Genomic DNA, 26,055 nt, shown 5'->3' with positions numbered 1-26,055 from the left:
AGCTTATGTCTTGCATTCTGCAGTGGGGATTTTTTTATTTATTTTCATTTTCATTACATTTCCTGACTTCAGTATCTAGGTCAGTCTATGAGAGAGGGAAATTTTTTGACAGGCTCCCCAAGATCACTAAGAAGGATGCAGGAAGACTGAATGTAGTTTTGTCCTTCTCTCTTTCTAACCTTTGCCATTCTTACCACCCCCTCCCTGGTCAATTTAATAGGAAGGAACAGTAGGAAGAAACACGGACTTTGTTGTAGGTTAAAGGTAGTCTGCATCTGGGTCCCTTCAGACTTCATGAATTGCTCATGTTGTTAATGTAGTGCCATAGATGTATGTGGACCTTTACAGAGTAACTGTCTGAGGTGCAAAATATGGGAGACAACAGAGGAGTGCAGAGGAAAATGGAGATAAGAGCAACAGGGGAAGAATATGCATTCATTTATTTTGGGTAGCGGGGCGGCTGCAGATCCCCAAATGTTGCTGTACTCCAGATCCCAGGCAGCATGATCAGTGGTCATGGATGATGGGAGTTGTAGTTCAGCAACATATGCCGGCCTGTCGTCTCATTCACAAAATTAATAGTGCTTTTGCTGGTGATGTTGGCAGGTGGAACAGTCAAGGAAGGGTTTGGTAGCAGCAGAGATAATTGACAGCTCCTCTTCTCAAGTTACTTAAGGTGTGAAGGGGAATCAAAAGGTGGCATGTTTCTTTGAGTAGGGGGTGGGGGAGATGTCATTTTGAGCCACTTGTGTCCCATGGCAATACCAGGTCAGCTAGAACTGGACAGAACTCAGTTCCGGCACCTCTCAGGTGGGTGCCATTGCCATTCTAAGAGAACAAGGGAAGCATTCCTGTTGAGTTCCAGAACCTCTTTTTCTAGAAAAATAGCACTAGGCAACACCATTCACAAATTAAAAAGTTATCTCTGGCTCGCACTGTATTATCATATGAAAGTCTTCCAAGTGTATTGATGTTTCCCCCGTTTAAAACTACAAACTCTCTTCTGCAGAAAATGGTGTTCCAACCCGCCCCCCGCCCCACTTCACTGGCTTTTCTATTCTGCTTTTCCTCCTCCCCCAACTCTCTTTTAAAGTTTTCTTTGTAAAACTACAAGCTGAGGGTCAACACTACCTCTCTTTTTTCTCTCTCAACAGGAGCAGAAAATTTTCTCTCTCAAGACTTTCTAGTGCTAGAAGAGGCCCTGAGGCAGGACAAGCAAAAAACGGTAGGAAATACAGACCTTTGTGTAAAAAAATGTGTGATACCTCATGGGAGACGCAAATAGTTCACAACAGATATTTACCAGGCCAAAGTGAAGCTTCAGAAGATCTTTGGCTTTGCCAACAAAGGCAAAAAGTAAAACGCAAATAACTTGGAATCACATCTTTTCTTCTAATTCATGTGTCATCTCTTGGGCACCATTCACACATTTATTGGGTCACTATTACAATTTAAATGGTGGAGGAACGTGTTTGCTTCCCTCAAATACACAGTGCAGTGGATTGTCAATGTAAAAGTTCATGCATGCAGCAGCTGGCCAAGACACTGCATTCTTTGACCCTCTCTTTCGAGGAAATGAGGCAAATGGCTAGAGGACTCATGCCCTATTTTATATTAGAAGTCTGTATATGTATGTTGGGTGAACTTGCATTCCTATTCTTCATGAAAGATTTGTCCAGCCAGATAATCTAGCCCAGGGGTTGGCAACCTAAGGTCCGTGGGCCGGATGCGGCCCAATTGCCTTCTCAATCCGGCCCACAGACAGTCCGGGAATCAGTGTGTTTTTACATGAGTAGAATGTGTCCTTTTATTTAAAATGCATCTCTGGGTTATTTGTGGGGCCTGCCTGGTGTTTTTACATGAGTAGAATGTGTCCTTTTATTTAAAATGCATCTCTGGGTTATTTGTGGGGCATAGGAATTCATTTATTTCGCTCCCAAAAAAATATTGTCCGGCCCACCACATGGTCCGAGGGACAGTGGACCGGCCCACGGCTGAAAAGGTTGCTGACCCCTGATCTTGCCTATGTCTGTCCATGTACCATGGTGTGCCAGGTGAAGTCTTTGACGTTGCGTCAAATCCATGTTGCGTTAACATGTGAGAGGTGCTAAGGTGAAAAGAGAGCTGGTTGCATTCTGAGATACTTCTACGTCAGGGCTTCTGTGTTTGATACTTGATTCTGTAAACTTGAACTGTACTCACATAGTAAAAAACCATGTGAAGTGAATGTGTAAGCGCAGGATCGTGGTGGCTTGTCCCCAGCCGTATGTGCATCCAACTGAATGGATGCACAGAGTTTCTGACTTTTTATTCGCTTGGGCATTGTTGTTGATTAATTTATAGATTGTGTCTGTGTGTATTTAGTTTTTGTAAATCACCCTGAAAATAGTTTTTTTTAAATGAATATAGGTTAAATAACTATCTCATTTTGTTCCCCACTGATTAGACTTTTTTTGTGTTTTGTTTGGGTGGGCGATTTGCTCCAGATTAGTAAACGGAAGAGGAATCTGCCACTGCGCGTGTAAACATTGCTTCTGCTCCCAAAATAAGTCTGTTCTTCCTTCTCCTCCACATTTCACATTCTTTTCGAGGAAATGGCTGCTTCTCCTTGCCATATTTCCAGCAGAGAAAATCAGAGTCATGGGCTGCAGTGACAGCCCTATTGTGTTTTAAAGATGATTAAGAAGGCAGCACTTCTGAGACTAGATTTATTTATATTACCTAACGAAAGATTCACAGTCCCATATATATTTCAGAATTGGACTTTCCTCGAAGCCCCATCAGTAACTGGCTGATGAATTGCATCATTTGAGGCCTGACGGAAGAACGGCTGGGTGATACTTCAAGAGGACTGAAGACATTATAAAAACCCTTGTAATAGACTTAATGCTTTGTACCAACAAACTGCACCAAGGCTGCACATTCCTAAGCAGGCAAATGCTTTGTGGCACAGTTTTCACATGCACCTGAAGGACAAAGGCAAGGACACATTTTAGGACTCAGATGGACTGTGCCCTCTTCATTTAACCCTTGCAAACACATGATTTAATAGGCTTTCTAATGGGCACATTTAGGTACTTGACCTAACCGGTGACTGAGCAGTAGTAATTTGATTTATTATATTTCTGTGCCACTTTTCATTCAGAAGAATCGCAAAGCGGCTTATAAACAGTAAATAACAATGACATAACAGAACATCACAAATACAGCACAAATCAAACAGAACAATTATATAATAATTATATAATAATACTGAGGGCAACTTGGTGCCAGGAAGACATGTTGCTGTAGTCCTTACAAGAGGACTGGCTTCTGAGTGTGTGATGCTGTGTTTTTGAACACAGCCTGAATACAGATTTGCCTGTGCGTTGGGTCTGTACTATGGGCCAGCTTGGATGAATAATGTAGTCAGGAATGAAAGCAAGAGCACACATTACGCTTCCTCACAAGCCAGCACACCTGCCCCATTTCTGATCCCACCATGCAGGAATGTAACATTTTAATGGTGCCTACACACAGGCAGTCCAATGCACCCATTTCACATGGTTGATCTCGCCAATAATACAGTTTATACTAAGCCTACTAATGTTGGGTCATGCACGCCCCATCTTATGTCTCTCTTATGCCTGAACTGCCAATGGCGTTGGGAGTTGGGCGGGCTGGTGGTGGGAGAGAGTAAGACATATGTTTGCTCCTCAACGGGGAGCAGTAACAGAAAGCATTGTCTAATTTGACTCTATAGTGTTAGCTATTGCATCTGACAGCTCTGTTGTCTCATGTCATGCTGGGCACTCCAGCAGCTGGCAGAGGAATGTGACAACCTCTAAGAGCAGAGCAGAATGATTCTGGATCTGTCAAATATTGGGCAACAGTATCTTGCTGTACATAGCTCTTGGCCTGCCAGGCTCAGATTCGAAAAGGACTGAAGTTTTTATGCAGGCAGAGTCCAGTTGGGCAGTTGGTTGTGAGTCACCTGACTGTGACTCAGCAGATCTTTGGACAGAACCATCCTTAGGTCTGGATTTGAGGCTTTGTGCAGTAGATTTCTGCTCTGGTGATTGGCTTTGCTTGTTACTACACTGAACTAACTGTCTGATAAAGCTCCATACTAAGGTTCAACCTTGCATCCCCACCCCGCCCCCATTAAGTGTCTCATCCTCGTAGCTTCAAAGATGTATTTTAAAACATCATAGATAAACTGTTGCAGGGAAATAGGGTAATAAGAAAAAAACCCCCAATCCTAACTCGTTATAACTTTTCACTCTCACGATGTTTAGGTTTGTACATCAATATTTCCCCCCAAAGCTGAGTGATCTTAGGTTTTTATTGATTTTGCTTAACAATCTTACGTAAAATGGAAATTAAATGAAAGTTAGTAATAAAGGAGAATGACATATACATGACTCTTATATATATATGCACCCTAATCAGTATGCTATAGAATACCAATCATCCTACAAGAAGAAATTAGCTGGCACAAAAATATCTTAGGAGGAGGATGACACATTCATATTCAACATGTTATAAACGAGAGAAAACTAGGAGGAGAAAGCAGAAGTTTTTGTTGAAACATTCCAGTCACCCAGAAGCTGACTAGTATTTTGCAACTAAGGGAGCAATTTCAGGCAATATGTCCAGCAACCTGAGCTGAGGAGACGCCATGTTGATATATATGAAACATGAAGCTGATTTATGATGGAATTCCCCCCCCCTTTCCCCCCCATTTTTGGCACGGCACTAAAGAAATTGGGCTGGATCGAGACCAACCTGGTCACTCTTAATTCTCCTTGAAATTAATAGGGCTTGGTTAGTCATAACAAACTTCTCAACAAAGTTGATTTCAATAGGACCTAACTGGGACTGGATCTAATCCAATGGCCATCCCTTTGTGGTGATGTTTCACCATGGTTATCCTCTGAGCATTCCCTTCCCACTGTGTAAAGAACCTCAAGCCTTTAGCTAGTGTGCAGCATTGTCTCCAACCTCCATTGGCCACAACATAAATGGAGCATTTGTTGTCAGGCTGAAGTTCCATTCATCCTTGACCACTGAGTATATTGGTGCGCCATGGAGGCGCAGGTTAATTCTGTGTCCAGGGTGGCTGTCTACCAGCTCCACCTGGTACGCAGGCTAAGACCCTACCTGCCCGCAGACTGTCTTGTCACAGTGGTGCATGCTCTAGTTATCTCCCGCTTGGACTACTGCAATGCGCTCTACATGGGGCTACCTTTGAAGGTGACACGGAAACTACAACTAAACCAGAATGCGGCAGCTAGACTGGTGACTGGTTGTGGCCGCTGAGACCACATAACACTGGTCTTGAAAGACCTGCATTGGCTCCAAGTACGTTTCTGAGCACAATTCAAAGTGCTGGTGCTGACCTTTAAAGCCCTAAATGGCCTCGGCCCAGTATACCTGAAGGAGCTTCTCCACACCCATCGTTCAGCCTGGACAACGAGATCCAGCGCCGAGGGCCTTCTGGCGGTTCCCTCATTGCGAGAAGTGAGGTTACAGGGAACCAGGCAGAGGGCCTTCTTGGTAGTGGCACCCACCCTGTGGAACACCCTCCCTTCAGATGTGAAAGAAATAAGCAGCTATCCTATCTTTAAAAGACATCTGAAGGCAGCCCTGTTTAGGGAAGTTTTTAATATTTAATGCTGTACTGTTTTTGACATTTGATTGGGAGCTGCCCAGAGTGGCTGGGGAAACTCAGCCAGATGGGCGGGGTATAAATAATAAATTATTATTATTATTGGCTAGGGATGATAGGAACTGACTTTTGGAGGACCACATGTTCCCCATTCTTGCTATAAGATTTCCAGTACTTATTAATGGAGGGTTTGACCAGTGTAAAGAGAAAAAAATGTGCACTGCATGTATTAAGTTTCACTGATCTCAGCAGAGCTTTGAAATAAGTGTGCATGGGTTTGAAGTCTCAGGGTGCTAATCACTGACCTTTCCTGAAACGTGAAACTAAGGTAAGGGGCTTCAACATATACGGTGGGGTCAGCACTGAAGTTTCAGAATTAGGATAATATGTTGAAAGTAGCTGTCGTTATTTATATACCACCTGTACGTGATAGTCTATATTGAAATTGTTTGAAGTACACAGTGGCACAATATTCCTAAGCCAAGAAAGCAGAAATATTGAAAGGGTTTTTTTTTCTGATAGAAAGGAGCACTTTTGATGCAATGGGTTTATGCATATCATGAAATTATTGCCTGGGAGCTTTCCTTTCCTTTATAAGAGGCAGAAATAACTTTTTTGATTGTGCCTTTGGGCACAGATGCTTTAGAATCCTATTTGCCAAATTGATTCCTGAGCAATTTGCTTTGGGTGAAGAAGTGTGTGTGTGTGTGTGTGTGTGTGTGTGTGTTAGATTTCATATGAAGGATCTGGCTGAAGTACACTGCTAGACAGGATTGGGGGGGAACTATTATTCTTTTCTGAACCTACTGCCTTCTGTAATGAAAACAACTAAATATTAAATCACACATATCTATGATTTATTCCCAAACTTCTTCATTTGTCTTCTGCAAAGTAAACATTAATTGCTGTGTGATGCTGTTCACCTTGTGAATGTTTAAGGGAAACACTCCCACTCGCAAACAAACCACAAAGCCTGTTGCCTATAAGAATGAAAGATTAAGAGCCAGTTCTGTTCTGCAATAAAATACTCTGTTGTCAAGACTGAGATTTCCCTGTGGGGGGAAATAGTCAGTGTTGCAAGGAAGCTCCTCTGAAGTGTTCAGTTAAAAAAAAAAAAAGGTGCTATTTTGTGATGGTGTAAAAAGCTTTTCACCTGAGGACAAAATTATCTTGAATCTCTATTGTGTTAGCCAATAAAGCCATACAGCTGAGAATACCAAAGCTGAGGTTTGATTCATCTGCTTTTCTTGCCAGCTAGTGTAATCACAGCCAACTGGGTTTGCAGCAGAACGTGATTGGGTCCAATGCTTTTAATTTGTTCCAGGGCTGCCATATTTTTCATCAAGCCAGGAGTGTGGTGATGCTGGAGTCAACTGCATGATTGACCACCTTCATCCAGGGATGCCCTCCAGATGTTACTGGATGTGGCATTTGCCTATTCGTTTGAAAATATCTGTACAGGGGGAGAGAAAGAGTTAGTAGGTAGACAATAGAAAAGCCAGAGGCGGAGCCTACCTGTTTATAAAAGGGCTTAGCCGAGGTTTTGTTAGTTAGTTGGTTGGTTGGGAAAAGACAGTTGGGAAAGCAGTTGGCAGACAGATGGAAATAGAGAGAAAGTTAGTGCAGTGGGTTCTTGTGTGAGGGGAGGTAGAAGAGTTGGAGACAGAATAAAATAAGACTAAGAGGGTAAAGGGTAACAGCATTTCAAATGCATTTAAAGTTTATCTGTGTTTGCAATAAAATACAGTCTTCATTGTTAACTTAAGAACCTGACTGAAACTAAGCGATTTACCGGAGAGGACCTGGTTGGTGGCAGCGGATAGTGGTGTACGGGTCAATAGTCCGTGAGATGACCGGGGCTCCGTACGAATGCCACACTGGATGACTCCTGCTTGACCTTTAGTAATTCTGGCTGGGGCTAATGACCACCCTGATATATCCATTCTGCAAGGATGCTATCAGATATGAAGTCAAATGTCAAAATGTATTAGGGAAAATAATATTCCGAATCAGGCCTATCTGATCACCATATTAAATGTATGGGAGTAATAGTTCAGGGTGTGTAGGGTGTTAGGGGAGGGGTAGTACCTCTGGCAGGGGACACACTGCGCTGCTTCTGCAGTAGTTTGTCCACTTTGGGCCTCCACCTTTCACTTAGCCTTCACCTGTTGGCTCCTAGAAGCTGTCAGCATGCAACAGCGGCCACACTCCGGGAACAGCTTCAACTGGCTGGCTAAACCAGGTGAGGGTAGTCAATGTGTCTCAAACCTTCGGTGAGTTAGGGCTTTCCCCTGCAGGCTCTGGCAGATGGAGCGGACGAGACTAACAGTGGGCCCAGTGGTCAGGAAGGTGGTTTTGCTGTAGAGGGAAGTGATGGGTAGATGGGACTTGTAAACCTGGAAAAGTAGCCCACCCAGGAGAAGGAAGTACTCTGATCCTAGACCTCCATTGCCTTGTGGGTTACCTTCGGGAGAAGAAAGGGCTAAGGAGTAAACCCCACATTTTAGTCCCTAAAATGGTTGGATGGCGCCTTGTATGCCTCCTTCCAGAAACTCCTACAGACACCAAACATATTGCTCTGCTTTCCTTTGGACCACATCAGTGAGGCTGAACGGGGGGGAGGGTCTTGTTGTCTGGGCAGCCCAGGACCTCCATAAACACTGCCCAGGCTTGCATCCTGGAGAGCTATCCCTCCCAGTTTGATGTCATCTGCAAATTTGGTGAGCATCCCCTCGATTCCTTCATACAAGTCATTTATAAAGACGTTGAACCACAATGGGCCCAGGACAAACTTGTTACGAAAAAGGAGCAATGCTGCAGCTGAGTGCTCCAGATGGCTGGAAAGCCAAACAGGATGTTGATGTTATGGGACTGTACCGTGGGAACAAGGGACAGTCTATTCTGTGCACTGAGCACCGGATGTTAGCTCAGAGTGTCACATGACCCTGTACTGGAAGTACATGGGAGGAGTTTTCTCTCTCTGCTGTTGATGTTAAGAGAGTGCAGACACGTTTTCTCTGTACTGCTGGAAAGACAGAAATAAAGGCATGTAAATACATTTCTGTCTGTCTCTCTCCCCTCCCTGGGGATGGAAGGGGGAGTGGTTGTGTTCTTCTCACGTTTGAGGAGAATCGCCGATAGAGATCTGGCCTTGTCTTGCCGGGAGTCGAGACGGGGGAGATCAACAAGGAATCCAAGCCGGGCAACTGGAGAGTGGCCAATTCCTCTGACTAAGGCTTGAATTCCGACAAAACTTACACACATGACAACTTTTTTCAAGGTCTTTAAGAATTAAACAAACAAACAAACAAACAAACATAAATAAATAAAATGTCAGGGAGCATATACTTTGCTTGAACTTGGTATTATTTGAATTACAGGAATTACTACTGAAACTGGCCCTCAAGTTTATTAGTTTTCTACCATTTCCTAATTATTGTTTGGTCTAAAAAAATTGAGCATTCATTTTCCGAACCCCCCCCACCCAAAAAAAATGCCTATGGACATTGGAAAGACCTATGGCTACTGTCGCTGAGTTAGATAATCTGTGCACAAATCTGGTATTTGTATTTTGTTCATGTGCACAGGTATCCAATGACGGAATAGATATGAAAAAGGTATTAGGTGAATTTTGCATTCTAACAATCAGCTACATACTCACATTTCAAGCCACATAGCACCTTGTTAAAATCTACTTTATATCCCTTTTGCAGTATGACATTGGTCGTTTGTGAGGATTACAGACATTTGAAAATGAATCACAATGTACTAATGTTTACAAAACACGATTTTATACTGGTATCAGTACAAAATGCCATTTCTGAGAGTATGGTTTTGATACAGCCGAATTTCTGTATCTATGACTATTTCTCAATCAGTGGTATCAAACATAGTATAAATATAGAATAACTTCACTGGCTTTGTACAGTATAGTGACATAACTAGCCATCCTAAATTATGTTATACAGTGCTACCTCAGCTTACAAACACCTCGGGGTACAGATACTTTGGGTTACAGACTCCACTAACTCGGAAGTAGTACCTCGTGTTAAGCACTTTGCCGCAGGATGAGAACGGAAATCGTATGCTGGGAGGCCCCATTAGCTAAAGTGGTACCTCAGGTTAAGAATGGTTTCAGGTTCAGAACGGACCTCCGGAAGTTCGTAACCAGAGGTACCACTGTACATATTAAACTTCTGTGTGCAGCCTTCTCTATGGCACTAAAAGTACTGCAGAGATGTATTGAACTCCCCCCCCCCACCCGCCGCCAAGCCAATATGTCTTATTTAGCTGATCAATGTAGGTGTTAAATGTAAATTACTCTAACGTTCGACTTTCAGCAGTTCTAAGCAATAAGGTGAGAAGATATTTTGTTTTGGTAGTCTCAAGTTTACAGCAAGACACAACTATGAAAACAAATTAAGGAAGGTAATATGTAGAATTGAGTGTCTGGTGTTAATAATTCTAATAATGCAATCTCAAGATGCCACATATGTTTGATATTCTAGGCAGGTGTTCTAAAGAATACGTTGAGAATGGGTGTTTTCAGAATTTTAAAATATTTTGTTAATTCAGAATGCTAACTTCTATGCTGACTTTTTTTGCATAATTGTGCAAATTAAAATTAATAACAGTGTTTAGAGCTCTGGCAGTGCATACTGAGGCCTTCCAGACTAAATGCTGATGAAATGTACCTCAGGGTACTCCGAACAGAAGGAACTGGGGAAATAAGAAATGTGCCTTATGTCAGAGAGGGTACACATTTATAACCTTTGTAGGCACTGGAACTTTCCCAGAGGGAAAAGTAATTGACCCAGATGACTTCCTGGGAAGCACTTCTGTTGTCAGAAGATTGCTGTTGGACAGCCTTTTAACAGCTACGGGCAGGTGCTGGAAAAACTGTGATGCTTGCCAAATGTCCACCTGTAATGTATTGCTATGGAAATGGCATGTGCACTACAATTGCAGGTACCTTTTGGACAGTGCCTGTGACATCACTGTGAATCGCATTGCAAACTGAATGTCCCATCTACATCCATCATTTTCAATGCCCTCCTTTTAAAGGTATGATTCCTGTTTCCCCCAATACTAAAACATGGATTATTATTTTTTAACCCAATGTCTCTCAAATAGCCTTTTCTAGTAGCGAACAATATTATCCTGACCCTTTCTATTATGTGACAATACAGCTTTTGATAACAGATTCACCATAAAAGTTAAGCACTGAGAATCATTATCCCCATAGGAAAATGAGTTTGCGTGGAAATGCATTGAATAATCCTTATTTTATTGGATTTGAGAATAAAACCAATTGCTTTCTAACTTTTGGAGCCAAAATGAAAACTAAGTGGTAGATGTTTATTTTTGATTCAGATTTGTTGTGGCCAATGGCTAGTGCAATAAAGTTATTTGGATTGGAAGAGGTAAATGCAGTGGACATATATAATTTTTATTAAATTTTCTAAATTACATTTCATTTAAACAACCTTAAATCAATGACTTCCCTTCTTCTCTTTCGGTGGTTGATTTTGCATACCATACATCCCTGCATATTTTACATGAACTAAACCATTCAATAATCCATTGCTGATCCATCAAAACCTAATTTATCTTAATGCTACCAGCGTTTTTAAAGGAACATAATTTTTACCCATATATTCAGCAAACATTTCCCAGTCTTCTTTAAACGTGCATTCTTCTTGTTCTCTTATTCTGTATGTTAAGTCTGCAAGCTGCGCATTTTCCATCAGTTTAAGTAGCCATTCTTCTTTGGTTGGGACCTCGCTCGTTTTCCATTTTTGGGCTAACAAGACATGGGCCGCGGTAGTGGCGTACATAAATAGTCTTTTTTGACACCTGGGAATTTCCCTCTGAATTAGCAAGAGCCATTTTCAAATCTTAGCAGATGCCAGAATATATTTTTGTTTTCAGTTCTTGATTACTTTGCTGTTTGTTCCCACTTACCCCACTTCAGACTTTTTCGACAGGTGAGCTTGCCATGTTAAACAATGGCCATAGGTTAATCATACGTGGTATTCTACAGAAAACACGCCACCACCATACCGTATCATACGTACTATCCCTTCTCTTCTGTTTGGTTACCCTAACCGAATCACAAGAATCCTTGCACGGCTCACCTGTGGCAGGGGCACGCATTATAAGCCGATATTTATGGGTGAGGACAGGGGCTGATCTACTATGAAACTAATGAATTTTAAGCTTCAGGGTCCCTAATCCTGGAGGGGCCCCAGAGGCAAATTTATTTCACATTGCTTAAAATGTTTGTGTCTAGTAGGCCCAGTTTGAGTGGCAAGACTCAAACTGTTCAATTTTTCGTATAGATTTCAACTATTCCAAAGTTTGACAGGCAGTAGTACAGACAAAGGTGTGGTGATCTGCTGTGGAGCAATCTCATTGAAGAAGATAACAGTGGTTATCCAGACGTCATTGTTGGTTGCAATGGGGCTCCCTTGACCGTTCAAGCTTCACCCCCCCCCCAAATGTAGGTCTGCCGCTGGGTGATGGGGATGGAGACTGCATCCAGTAGTGGGGGATCACAGGTGAAACAAGATGGCCTTTATCCCTAAGCCTTGTTCTTTGTAGTTGCAAGCGTGGTATCAAGGTGATTGTGTATCTTCTGAGGGATGTGGCGGAACTCAGAGTTGCATCTCTACAAGTAGAGATGGATTGGCTGTTTTTAACAATGCCATCACTGACTCCTGTGGCATAAACAGGAGGATAGACAGTGGAGACCAACACTTACTGTTGTTGTGATTACTCTTTCAGGGAAATGTAAGATCATTTGAATGGGGCTATTAATATATAAAAGCAACCTCTGTGTGTCATGCTTTCTGGGTGGCAGAACATTCTTAAATCATCCTTCTGGTTTCTGCTTATGGGGTCTTCCCACAAATACCCCTCACACACTTGATGTCAGCGACTGGGCAGAGGAGGAGTGGTGAAGACCACCTCTGCAGCCTGACCCTTCCAGAGAAGAAGAAGTTTAGAATTACAACAGGGGTTTGAGGGAGATCACAGCTCAGAGGCAGATGAGGAGGAAAGCTGTGAAATAATGGGAGAGGAGGAGGAGGAGGAAGAAGAAGCACCAGGGGGTGACAGTTGATGGACACAGTGTCTTTAGAAAGCATTCCAGACCCCTCTCTCCCAGAACCCAGCAAGCATTGAAAGTAGGAGAGCAAAGAGCTGAAAGGCAGAGGGCACTTTTCAGCACCCTTAGCGATGATGCATGAGGAAGTGGGAGAGACGGAGGGGGTGGAGGCTCACTTGTGACAACACCATTATTCCAAGAGGCTGCATTCCCAAGCCTCTCTCTGTAAATACTGAAGAAAAAGCAGTTGGTAAAGACTTTTCCTTGTCTTATCCATTCCTGGCAACCTGCCGTGGGGGTTGGTTTCTCTGCCGCCTGACACTTGAGAGGGGTAAAGGGTCATGCCTGGAATTCACTTTTGTGCCATAGTATCATATTGGTGACTCTTGTCAAGAAATACAAACTTTATGTTACCACACATTTCTTTTCTTTATACAGTGGTACCTCGGGTTACATATGCTTCAGGTTACATACGCTTCAGTTACAGACTCCGCTAACCCAGAAATAGTGCTTCAGGATGACAACAGAAATCGTGCTCCAGCGGCGCGGCAGCAGCAGGAGGCCCCATTAGCTAAAGTGGTCTTCAGGTTAAGAACAGTTTCAGGTTAAGTACGGACCTCTGGAATGAATTAAATACTTAACCCGAGGTACCACTGTACATTGTTGTTGTTGTTGTTTAGTCGTTTAGTCGTGTCCGACTCTTCGTGACCCCATCTTAGTTATTCTAAGTTTTATACCAGTTCTTTTTGTATCAGTTTTATACCACTGAAAAGCTTGACATTTTCTTGATGGATTTCATTTTGCTGCTCTCCATGCTGCTATCCATGTTAGTACCTGAACAACGAAACAAAAAGCCTCATCCCTTAAATAGTCTGCAGTCCCTTTTGGTTTTATAACATCTTCAGCATTGAAAAGTGTATCGTCTGCTCCTTCACCTCTGTCATTAATGGAAGACGTGGAACATTCTAGATGTTGCACTGACCCCTGTACAGTGTAGCTGGTTAAGTCTTTCCGGTCCGGCAAATGCATGGATTGTTTATATCTATTACTCGTGGGCCTGCAATCCCCTTCTTTAAACTTAAATAGCATTCCAATTATGAAGTGGAATCCACAGGAAGGAAAATTGGAGCAACAAGAACAGCTGCAACAAACTAAGTCATGGCATGTAATGAGAAACAGATGATTTATTTCTGTTCAGTAAGAAACTACTTTCATTATAAGAAAACAGCAACAGACACCCTTCATTTGGATACCTTAGTAAATTTTCTCCCGTGAATACTTCAGACTTTATTAACCTTAAGGGCTTGTAATTGGAATGAATGGCATCAATTGTATGCAGTCATTTATATCTTCAGTGTGAGGGATATGGCAGCATTGTACACAGTTGCATCAGGGATTCGATGTGTTACTGAAAGCCAGGTAAACGGCAGAACAACAATAAAAGAAAATCAATAGCGTATGGGGCAAGGGAACATAATGTTTAATGCACAAAATGTGCAATGTCCCAGGAAGATCACCACTGAGATTAGGGCTACCAAGTCAGTTACAGCTTCCAGAAATGCATTTGTACAACAGACACAAACAGGTTGATTTTGGTTTGCCATATGTAGGTCTAGTATTCAAAGAGGAAGAGAGCAAAATAAACAGAATAATAGAGAATAGTATTGCTTGGGCAATAGGAATGATTGGTTGCCTAAATGGGAAGAACTGTACGAGTGTTCTAAGCTTGTCACATGTCATACTGTGCTCAGGAACATAATAGTAGCAATCCAGCCATGGTTTAGCACTTTGAAGTCCCATTGATTGAAACAGGAGAATTTAATTGTGTGCTTAACTCTCCTGCAGAAATCAATGGGACTTGAAGATGCTTTGGCTGGATTGTACCCAAAGTCTTTCAAGATGATCAGTTTCACTTCCTGATCAATCAGACTTTTAAAAGTCTCTCACAAGGACAACAGTCTTGAGATGGCTTGTTCTTCTAACTAGATCAGGTTCTGCAGCCCTTTAAAAATCGAGCTAAAGCATGTCTATGACAGGAGACTGAACAAGACGCCTGTCTCTTTTTTCCCCCCAGTAAAAATTCTGCTACCCATCCGTAGTCCTTTGAGATAGCATGGACTGTAAATCTAAATAAATGTTAAAGCAGTGAAGGAAAACATCTGTAAAAAAGATTGAAAGGCTTTTGTAGAAGCCCCTGAGGTCTGACTGCATCTCACAGTTGATATATAAAAGTTTTCACTGGGTGCATTTGCTAAAAAGGCTCTGAGAAAAATGTTTTCAAGGATGGAAAAGGTCTGGTGTAGGATGCTCGAAAGAGTTGGGCTTCTATTTATTGTGTGATGCAGAAGCCACTGTAGGCAGGGTGCATTAAAAAATAAAATAAAATCGTGTTTGCGTCATGAGGACTGAAGCAGTTTCGTTCCCAGCATGAAACAATCATACCCCAGTCATGGTTACTTGGAACTTAATGTGTTTCAGAAGGATGAGGCCTGGTTCTGTGGGTCCGCTTCAGTTGCGGTGACTGGAAGCAATATTTTGATGGCTTCTCCTTCCTAGCTATAGCCATGGATGGAAGGGAAATGAGAGCTGCTTGGCCCCTTCCTTGAAGATGATGAGCAACCAGACCTGAATAGGTGACCTTATATGACAGGAGAATGTATTTCGATGTGTTTTTGTCGAGGTGAATGAAACAGTGTTGTTTCATGTTCTCATAGTGCCCATTACACCTTGTTCTGTGTACAGTGGTACCTCAGGATGTGAACGGGATACGTTCCAGAGCCCCGTTCACATCCGGAACAGAACGCAAGACGCGACGGCACGTCTGCGCGTGCGTGGGTCGCATTTTGCTGCTTCCGCGCATGTGTCATTTTGAGCGTCTGCGCATGTGCGAGCGGTGAAACCCGGAAGTAACGCACTCCGTTATTTCTGGGTTGCCATGGAGCGCAACTCGAACGCGCTCAACCCAAAGCACATTTAACTCGAGGTATGACTGTACTTGACTTTTTTTTTTAATGAAAACCATGAAGAAATAGAATGGGAATTTGGATTGTTACATTTAGATAAGATCATGTATCATGTATTGTTAGCCATTATATTCCCCCAAAGATGAATGAGCAGAAAAAACTTCGCCGTACATACAAACACTTAAATAATTTAGCAGCCATAAAGGAGGCAATTGATACATTAAAATACATAAGAGCTAACCCATTTTTAATGCTTCAGTGAAGTAATCTGAAATAAAGATGTACAGAAGAAGAGAGCGCATAAGCCTGCTGTTTACATTATGTGGATTATACATAAGGTCATAAAGAAACTGACAGGCGTTTTATGGCTTTATTGCTTTGTTGTGTAGATCATCGGGAATGTATAAGTGTAATTTCAATGAAGACAGAGGCTTTTGCTTGCACTTTTAAGATGGTTATTATTGAGAATCAATATGCCACGGTTTCAATGAGGGGTGTTTTGTTTTTTTTAATACTTGAAAAAGAAAAGAGCAAAGCAAGGAATAAAGAAGAAAGTAGGGGTAAAGCAAGCAACTCTGCCTCTTTGGCCTGGTGTGGACATTCTTCTCAGCAAGGTGGGTTGCAGGATGAAGAGAATCCTCTCCAGTTTTGTTGTTGTTGTTTAGTCATTTAGTGGTGTCTGACTCTTCATGACCCCATGGACCAGAGCATGCCAGGCACTTCTGTCTTCCACTGCTTCCCGCAGTTTGGTCAAACTCATGCTGGTAGCTTCGAGAACACTATCCAACCATCTCATCCTCTGTCGTCCCCTTCTCCTTGTGTTATCCATCTTTCCCAACATCAGGGTCTTTTCCAGGGAGTCTTCTCTTCTCATGAGGTGGCCAAAGTATTGGAGCCTCAGCTTCACGATCTGTCCTTCCAGTGAGCATTCAGGGCTGATTTCCAGTTTTAACAACCATCAAATGTTAGGTGAGTTCAGGTGTTGTTTTTTTTTTGCCCCAGTGGGAACTTGCCAGAACTCAGTTCCAGCCCCTCTCAGGTGGGCGCCATTGCCATTCTAAGAGAACGAGGGAAGCGTTCATGGTGAGTTCAGACACCTCTCCCCCCCCCAAACTAGGGTTCCTGATAGGAGCCAGGATCCCACCAGTTCTGCTCCCAGTCCACATCTTGTATTGATCTTGAGGATCCGCAGACTCTCATGGGTGGTCTTTTTTTTTGGGGGGGGGGAGTGATGCAGACTGAAGCACAGATTGTGGAAATGCGGGGGGGGGGGGAGCCTTCTACATGAGTGGAACTCCACTAGCATTTTTCTGGATCCAGCCCATTGATTTTAGCACAATGCTTAACTGTGGTTCACAGTGAAGCCTAGAATTTGCCCCCAAGAAGAAAAGAACAAGAGGGGGAGGAAATGTGTGATCCTGTGTCCCACTCCCAGCGTCATAAACCTAGTCCGTGTGACAACACCTAGCTGTTAGGGGTTTCATTTTATTTTTGTTGGGCATTACCAAAAATAAACACATGAAATGAAATGAAACTTCTCTGCTCTCAGGTGTACTGCACCAACAAACCATAAGGATTGCCTTTAAATTTTCAGAATTGCTCATTCTACTTAGCGAGAGCAGCTGTTGAACGCAGGTCCTGTTTGTGGGCTGCTTGTGGGTTAGCCACTGTAAGAACAGGATGTTGGACCAGGTGAGTCATTGGTCTGATCCAGCAGGGCTCTTATGTTCTAATGCTGCCACATCCTATTTTTACATCCTGTTGTCTTGTCAGACTCTTCCAGTGTACAGTTTTACAAGAATAGCAATTCATCATTGTTGTCTTATACGTCTGTGACTTAAAATGTTGCCTTCCGTGTTCCATTTCCTATGCTCTCAAGCTGCATTATCGAGCACAGTGGGACATAAAACTCGCTGATTCTATATTGGTATACCGCTGCAAAGCAATACAGTAGCACCTAGTGCACCTAGTGCAAATTTAGCATCTAGTAATTGTCAATCACTAGTAAGGTCACGATGCCAATTGCTTAATATACCATAATTGCTAACTTGTTCAAGACTATACACAGCAGGTTACAATGCAAGTTGTCCTTTGCTTAGCCAACTGATGCCTCATAGTGTCAGTCCATTTTTGCTAAGCTCCAAATCAAGCCTTGAAGTGAGATTGAATTTCTGCCCTGCAGCCTGCCTCTGGCATTATCACTCCTCTGTCCTCTGCATTTCGTACAATATGACTTCACTCGCTCATGGACCATAATGCTTCCGATTTCACCAGCCGATCTATTTTTATGCTACGTACACTATTTCTCGCTGCAGAGCTTGAACAGCAGACCTTAAAGAGCGGAGAAAAGACATAGGAATTTATTATTAATCTCTGTGCAATTAGTACGATTTATGTGGGTGTTTGTTTTACAGGTCTACGGGCATATCACACCGATGTACAATACGCCATGGCTTCTACAACCTCATTTAATTAATAAATAAATTGACACCGTTATTCTCTGCACCTTCTTTGGCTAAATGATTGCCTCTGACTCTGCACTGCCTGTGACATGTTCTATTTGCTTATCGCAGAAGACTTTAGATTTTGCATTAGCCTCGTGGGAAATTCACGAATGCCTTTCTTTTCGCTCCATTGAAAACAAATGTAGAATTTTACAAAGCTTTCAAAGAACTGTATGCAGCCCATCTGGGGAAACGGGTTGCGCTATCAATAGCTCAGGCAGGTTTTCACTCTTCCCCTCACTCTAGGTGTCCTTGATTTTAATCCTTGGGGGCTGTGAGCATCCCTTTTCAACTTGAATTAAACAGCTGCCATAGTTGCAGAATGAAGACTTGCAATGTGCTTCTTAATGGTACTGCCATTCAGGTTTTTGGTTTTTTTCAAAAGTAATTTTAGGTTTGTGTTGCTTTGGAGGACAAAACCGTGGTGTGATGTTAGATTTCAGGTCTTGAATGCTGTTGAGCAGCCCATAGACCAGTTCAGTTGAGCAACAGCTTGGCTTTATTCTCCCCTCTCACCAATATTTGCCCTGATATGCTAAAGTTCCAACAGAGGAGCTAAACAGCATGGCCCTACATTCCATGGAGTCCTCTGCCGCACCAAAAGATGCCATTTGCATTCAAAGCATTGTGTGTGTGTGTATCTTCAAGAGTTTTCTAACAAGAATGATCGTTCTAACAAAAGAACCAGAACAGACAGTAGTTAGAGATGCTTGAGGCATCTGTTCGCGATGTTTCCTCTGCACTAAAAGAATCGGTGGGTCTTTTACGTTTCAGATCTAAGGAGACTAAATGCCTAGGTGAAGTTTTGGCATTTATGAACGCTCACATCCCACAGCATCAAGGTGTGGGTATAGTGCAGTTCAATGGAGAGACTTGAAAGCCATTTGCTTGCATTTCCCAGCACATCAATTGCAAATCAGGGCTGAAAGATTTGAAGTCGGAGGAAAAATTCTTCCAGAATAAGAGTTCATCCTCCTGGCAATAAATTATAAAAACCATGATGCGAGAGAGTGTTTTCTTTTTGTTTCAACTGGCAATGTCAGAGACCATTTCAGGATTTCCTCCCCTAATATATCTATCCTAGTATTCTTTCTGAACCTCCCCCACTCCCCCTGCTTACAACCCTCTATACTTCTGCAAACCATATCCCTTTGGGTATGGCAGAAAGACTTCAATTGATTTTATTAGAAAGGATTAAAATTTCCACCCTTTTCATTCAACCTTGTATGCAAAACAAAACACAAATTGGGTGTCATGTTTTATCCTGTAGAGGCAAATGTTCATACGTTTAAAAATTGAATAGATGCAGAGATTAGACTGTGGTAGAGGCATTCCTTTTAGACTGGCATTTGATGTAATTTTTTAAAAAAGGAATCTTAAAATCTGCTGAGTCCCCCATCCCCTTGACTGAGCATCTTTGATCTTGTGAGCATTCTAGTCACACAGGGGGGAGCTGTCAGTAGTGCGATGTTGCCAAAAAGCACATTGAAGAAAGGGATCATAGAATAATAGAATTGTAAAGTTGGAAGGGACCCCAAGAGTCATCTAGTCCAACTCTCTGCAATGTAGGAGTCTCTGCAATGCAGTGCTAAGTGAAGAACAAATCTTGGTTGCAGCTCATTGTTTGGAATGAGACAAACCAAGATCTCAAGATTTGTCATAAACACTAATCTAAACCATGGGTTAGTTCTGGGTAGCATTGAGGCAGCAGGAGTGGAGAGCAGCAAAGTGGCGGTGATTTTTCCTCCCAAACACACACACAAATGTTTTGGCTTAGCATCATGGGCTGACCAGGCCAGTGAAGGCTGGGAAGCTGAGTAGGAGGAGAAGCAAGGATAAAAGGGAGATATGTGTGATGCACCCAGCTGTAACACCCCCTCGGAGGAGAATAATAAGAAGAAGAGTTTGGATTTGATATCCCGCCTTTCACTCCCTTTAAGGAAGTGGCTAACATTCTCCTTTCCCTTCCTCCCCCACAAGAAACACTCTGTGAGGTGAGTGGGGCTGAGAGACTTCAGAGAAGTGTGACTGGCCCAAGGTCACCCAGCAGCTGCATGTGGAGGAGCGGAGACGCGAACCCGGTTCCCCAGATTACGAGACTACCGCTCTTAACCACTACACCACACTGGCTCTCAAGAGCAAAAAGGCCAGTTACATAAAGAACGCCAGCCCAACCTAGATAAGTCAAAGACAGGACACTCCAGTAGCCCCTTGGTTAATCTTGAAATTCACCATCCATTACCCCGGCTGGAACCCATCAGCCATCGCCAAGTGACGCTCCTCCCAAGGGAAATGCGACACACAGACAAACAGAGACAGATTTAATTGTCTTCGACGAAGACCCCCCAATTGCCTTAGCAAATGTCACCTGGGTCCATGGATTAATAATGCCCCGGAGTAGCGGAGGAAATACATCAGGGGCTTCAAGTGATAGTCAACCTTCTGATATGCACCTAGCTTGACTTTATGCCACGGCTGGGAACCTGGTGCAGAATTCCTCTCTGCAGCTGTTATCATGGAATGTGGCAGGGTAGTTTTCTAAGCTATGTCTCCCTGATTTCACAAAGTTAATAAGGGCGCATGATATAGTCTGTTTACAAGAAACCTGGTCATCACGTCACATTGAATTTCCAGGTTTTAATGCCTTTTCTGTTCCAGCAACCAAAAGCCACAAGAAAGGTAGGCCCTCAGGTGGATTGTTAACCCTAGTGGCTCCCTGTATAAAAAGTGAACATGTCGACAAAAGGGAGCTATAGATCAGAGGCAGAGTTAAGGGGACTGAAGGTGCAGAGACCAAAAACGAGGTAGTGGACCATTGAGCTCTTAGGCAATGGGTGAGAAGAGAACATTGAAGGATGTGGGAATGTTGTCTGGCAGAATGCCAAGGGGTAGAGCGAGGCCACCAAGAAAAATAAAATAAAATAAAATGCAGTTGGGAGGATCAGTTTCACATACTGATTTGAATTCACTAGCCTCATCTTTGGCTGTGTGCACCTAGCACGCATTCATTTCAGAGGCATTAATATTAGTGTACATTCATTTGTGCCCTGATCATTCAACGGGGCATGGTAATAATTGCAAAATGAAAGAGAATTAATTGTTCAACTCATTGGACAAGGATTTGGAAAACCTGGGTTAAAAACTTGGCTTTTAGATATCTGTACTGGGTGGCTTAATGCCGCTTTGCATGCTAACTGTTAATATTCAGTGTTGTATGACGTGCGCAGGATTATCAGAATGCTAAGTGATTGAACCAGCACCAAGTATGACTCTCACAAATCTGCATGCCGCTGTAATAGATGAGGTCATAAATGTTTAAGAGAGCTCTTGGTGTATTCCTAATTCCCCTACATGTGCTCATCCCATTTTGTTCTGATGAATCCATTATTTTCCTAAATGGACGGGCTTGGCTGGTGATGATTCACTATAACATCCTTTGTTATTTTCCTACTATCTTAAATACTAACTTAAATGACATAATGTCTCCACTGTAAGGATGCTACAGAACCAGCAGCTCCAATATCTGACATGGGCATTGTAGCTATTCTGGTTTGGAGATCCTGAGCCCACTTTCCATCTGATTCTCTCCAACTGACTTTCCACTGGGGTCTGCAAAAGCTTAGTGGATTGAGTAAAGTGCTGTAGAGGATTGCACCGCATGCTGATTTGGCCAACATTTGTTTTCCACTCGATGTCTGCATTAAGATGATTATAGCTGCCTGACTGAAATTCAGAAGTCTCCTGTTAATCATAGTTTCCCATTCTTTCTGAACTGGGAAACTGTGGTTATTGGCTTCAGAACAAACAGTGATCTTAAACTGGGTACAGTGGTACCTTGGTTTACGAACTTAATGCGTTCCGGAAGTCCGTTCTTAAACCAAAGCATTCTTAAACCAAGGCCTGCTTCCCCATATCAGCGGGGGACTCAATTTACAAATGGAATACACTCAACAGGAAGTGGAACGTGTTCTTATTCCAAGGCAAAGTTCACAAACCAAAACACCTGCTTCCAGGTTTGCAGTGTTCTTAATCCAAGTTGTTCATAAACCAAGCTGTTCTTAAACCAAGGTACCACTGTAGTTTGAAGGGCAACTTCAAACTGGGGGTGAAGATCTTTGCTTGGTCCAGAGCTGCTAACTATAGTTTATCAAGCATAAGCCCCACTTCTGCAACTCTTGGAACAGATACAGGAACTGTCTTAGGAATCTGTGTTTAGGGACCCCAGTCTTATTTAGGCAGTGATAGCATGCAGGACTTTTAGTGGAATTACAGCTCTGCTGTTGATTCTCAGTGGTGAAATAGACACAGACTGACCTCACTCTTTTCAGCAGAGCTGAAACAATAATACTAATGCAGTTAAGTTGAAACTGAGTGCAGATGTTGCCGTTCTTGATGTATGACAGTTGCTTCAGAGGTAATCCTCTGTGTTTGTGCATTTCTTACAGAGGATGAGACTTACACGGACTTAGAGAAACAATGGTGATTATTTAGTGGATCCATCATGATAAAATATCTCTTTCTGGGAATGTGTGTTCCACTAGATTAGTGTTATTGATCATTTACTCCTCAAGTAGTCTACAGATGATTTTGGAAATCTGAAACTATTCTTCTCTCTTGTCTAGTGTAATTACCACTACAAAGTATAATCTAATTAGAAGACAAGGATGCATTCTAATTGTTCTAATAAATTATGCTAAAGCTTTATGCTGTTAGGTTTTAGTAAGAGATCAGTTAGCAGCGTGATATCTTGTCTCCCTATTGCTAGCAAAACACTGTCAATTCCCTCAGACCAAGGAAACACACCAGAAATGTAAGTATCTTATGGAATAAATGTAGTTGGAAGAATGCTCTGTGTTTATTTTGTCTTTGATTCCATGACTCTCTCAAAATTTTATTGTTGCTGTTGGGTGCCAGTTTGTGATGTTGCTGTGATTGCATTAATGCAGAAAGATTATTTTTTTAAAGCAGCCTGAGGCTCCCCCCACCCCTGTTGAATCTACCGAATTTTTCCGTGTATCAGACAAGGTTTTTTAATTTTAAAATTATGTAAAAAATTGGGGGTTGTCTTATACATGGAGAGTGCAGAGGGTGGACTGGTGATTGGTTGCTGTTACGCACAGGAGATTGTCAATGGTGATAGGGCGGGTGATTGGCGGCTGTGTCAAGGGCTGCTGTCGGTAGGCTAGTGCTGCAGCAATTGGGCGGGCGATTGGTGGCTGCTGGCAGCAAGTGGGCAGTCGACTGGTGACTTTTGTCAGTATTTTCATCCCTCCCATTGCAAGGATCAATTGATCATGTTGTTTTACTTTCAGTCTGTGAGAAAGGAGGGGGCGGAAGCTACACTTCGAGACTTCTGTCTCTAGTACTGCAGGACTTTTCCTTTGATCTGTCTAGAGACACGATGGCTGTATGAGAGCTGTTTCTCTTGTACGTGTTTGTTATGTTCTTTTATTTGTTTAATTAGGATAAATAAATTAGGTATGCTACAAAACCTCCACAGCTTTGTTTCTGCTTACTCCACTGAGTTTGCGTGCTCACGTGAGCAGATGTGAGTCCACAGCACCAGGACCTATTCCTCAGGAATGCTGTTTTGCTGTTCCTGTGTTTGGAAATTTGGTGAAGGTGCTCCCGTTGCCCAGCCCATGCAGGCGCTGAAGACGTGGGCTGAACATGGGTGAACACGCTATTGTCAGCATTGGTCTGGTGGGTGAACGATTTTAGGCACCCCCCCAAAAAAAAGCTCAAAAACCGCGGGCAATCTCCACGCATTCTCTTAATTTGGAGTCCCCCAAAATAGTGGGGGGGTGTTATACACAGAAAAAATGCAGTATTTTTGCTCTGCGGAAATCAGTATATGGCAATTGGGACTGGTGTTGGATAGAGGGAAAGGTTGTGTCTTCTGCATTTGAAAATAACAGCAAAGCTAAAGTAATGCAGGTTTTTTTTTCTTTGTAGAAGATTTTGGGGCAATCATGTTCTCAAAATATAACAAAGGCAAAAGTCGGTCATTAACTTGATGCACCTTATTAAGGCTTTTGACACTTTTTGTGAATAGCTCATCTACCCCCAATGGTAAGCTGCTGCTTCAAATCTGGTGTTCGGCAAGGAGTTTAAGAACAGGGGAGGGTTCTGCTCCATCGGGGCTCTTCATCTGAGGCTCACCGAAGTATAGTCTCATAAAGGTAAACCATACTCCTAATGCAGCCACTGAGGAATGGTGTGAGCAGATGCTTCACTGTGGCACAGGACTTTTGGAGAAAAGTTAGATCATCTTGGATGAAAGAAAGGACCAGTGCTCCCCCCCCAAAAAAAATATGTTTATGGATACTCTCATTTTGACTCAAGAAAATCACCATTTTATAGTTCAAATCGGTGGAAATAAATACAGTAAATGGGCAAAAGTACAAAGAACATGCTTCCATCTGAGATTCAGGAAACACTGGGAAAGAAAATGAAGCCGCCATCGGAGGTGGTAACAACGAAACTGACCAATCACCATACTAGAGTCCAACTCCTACTTCACACATTAAACGCTCGCTTCCGTCTATGACTCAGGAAACACCGTGACAGGAAATGAGGCCACCATGGGGGGTAGCAATGGAACTGACGATTCACCGTGCTGCAGAAGAAACTAATTTTTTAAATACATTTTTAGTTTCTTCTCCCGTTAGATTCACAAAATGTTTAGGGGTACCCCTGCATCCCCCCAGAAAAAAGCACTGCTTGAGGCCATGTCTCTTTCTGGCCTATATCTCTTTCAAAGAACAAAGCTGTAATGCTAATTGAGTAAATGCCATCTGCCAGGGTATAAATACAATCAGTTTGGAACAGTATTTTACATTTCCCTAATTACTGGGAATGCCAGTCTTCTAACGAAGCACTTGTGATTTTGGACCATGACCTTCCGCTTGCAGGCTCCCTCTTCTCCCCTCTGTTTGTTGCCGTAAAGGTTGAACTTATCCAGCTGATATCAACGATTGTTTCTGTTACTGAAATCCTCTCCTCTGCATTTGAACCTACTGGTAATAATCAAGACGGAACAAGTGAATGTCTCTCCATCTTTCTCTCCCCACCATTCACTTCTTGTGAATTATCAAAACTTCTTAAATGGTTAAAGCTGCAGTACCCAAGCGCACTTCCGTTGGAGGCAATCCTAATGGAAATAGCTGGCTTCTGAATAAAAAAAGGACGAGGACCAGGCTGTGGTTGAATTACTCATGGCCCTTCTGAACCATGTTTCTAGCCATTGTGTTCATGCATGCTGTTTCACCTCCCCTCCTCAAGAGCTGTAGAGGTTTTATCATAGACAAGAAGTATATAATTTTGTTAAATAAATAAAAATGCCTTGGTTACTTTTTTCACCTCTTTTTATACCTTTTCATGTTGAGAAAGGGGTGCCTAGGATTGCATGCAATTATTTTTGGTGTGACCACACCTCTAGAGCACTTCCTCATAAATACGTTTGAATCTGGCCCTTTCGACTCAGGAGAGGGGGGCGTCCTGTTCCTGTCAAGAGTTTTAAAAAAACCAACCAGAAGCATTTTTACTTGGTATTATAGGTCAGGACATTAATAGGCAAGATGTTAAATTGTTTTTATATGCAACAACTACGGCAAGAGTATTGTTAGCCCAGAAATGGAAACAAGAAGAAATTCCGACGAAAGAAGAATGGCAGACGAAATTAATGGACTATGCAGAATTATACAAAATGACAGGAAGGATTCGAAACCTGCGGAACCAGAGATTTACAGAAGATTGGAAGAAGTATATGAATTATTTGAAGAGCAACTGTAATCAACAAATTACGCTAGTAGGACTACAAGAAGTTTT

General features: G+C 42.5%; 1 protein-coding gene across 3 annotated transcripts in view; it reads left to right on the top strand.

Moving 5' to 3' along the window:
* The window catches only part of FHIT (fragile histidine triad diadenosine triphosphatase), a 1,042,494-nt gene that overhangs the window by 226,568 nt on the left and 789,871 nt on the right, over window positions 1-26,055 (top strand). For 2 of the 3 annotated variants that reach the window (XM_083602595.1, XM_083602594.1), the window contains one exon: window positions 1,155-1,225. The exons of the other annotated variant lie outside the window; for it this stretch is intronic. The gene's annotated coding sequence lies outside the window, so the exon portion shown is untranslated. The remainder of the gene's footprint in view (window positions 1-1,154; window positions 1,226-26,055) is intronic. 3 annotated transcript variants of the gene reach the window in all.

The sequence above is a fragment of the Podarcis filfolensis genome (genome assembly GCF_964270895.1).
Source record: "Podarcis filfolensis genome assembly, chromosome: 2".
Taxonomy (NCBI): domain Eukaryota; kingdom Metazoa; phylum Chordata; class Lepidosauria; order Squamata; family Lacertidae; genus Podarcis; species Podarcis filfolensis.
Note: the sequence above shows the minus strand (reverse complement) of the source record. Positions and strands in the feature narration are given on the sequence as shown.